General features: G+C 52.8%; 2 protein-coding genes across 2 annotated transcripts in view; one reads left to right on the top strand and one right to left on the bottom strand.

Annotated features, from left to right (window-relative positions):
- LOC109925754 (ephrin type-B receptor 4-like) overlaps positions 1-375 on the bottom strand; it is a 190,249-nt gene that overhangs the window by 162,817 nt on the left and 27,057 nt on the right. The gene's annotated exons all lie outside the window — the stretch shown is intronic.
- LOC125487756 (transferrin receptor protein 2-like) overlaps positions 1-375 on the top strand; it is an 11,694-nt gene that overhangs the window by 10,368 nt on the left and 951 nt on the right. The window lies entirely within an intron of this gene.

Genomic DNA, 375 nt, shown 5'->3' with positions numbered 1-375 from the left:
AAAGTCATAGATAAGGTGAATAGCAAAAGAACTTTTCCCTAGGGTGTGGGAGTTCAAAACCAGTGGTGAAGTGGTGGAGGCTGGTACAGTTAGAACATTTAAAAGGCATGGATAGGAAGGGTTTAGAGGGATGTGGACCAAAGGCTGGCAAATGGGACTAGTTTAGTTTAGGATATCTGGGTCAGCACGGACAGGTTGGGCCGAAGGGTCTGTTTCCGTGCCGTGCGTCTCTATGATTGAAGAGGCGGCTCAGAGACGGGGAGCTGGAGGGATGGGCTGATTGGCTACTCTGCGGAGTTGGCCCATTTCAGGTCTGGCCGGGTTTGGGGAAGGTCGCTGAGTCACTGACGCACTTCTCGTCTCTCCAACCCCCCC

This window comes from Rhincodon typus, chromosome 45 (genome assembly GCF_021869965.1).
Source record: "Rhincodon typus isolate 14 chromosome 45, sRhiTyp1.1, whole genome shotgun sequence".
In the NCBI taxonomy this organism is placed as follows: domain Eukaryota; kingdom Metazoa; phylum Chordata; class Chondrichthyes; order Orectolobiformes; family Rhincodontidae; genus Rhincodon; species Rhincodon typus.
Note: the sequence above shows the minus strand (reverse complement) of the source record. Positions and strands in the feature narration are given on the sequence as shown.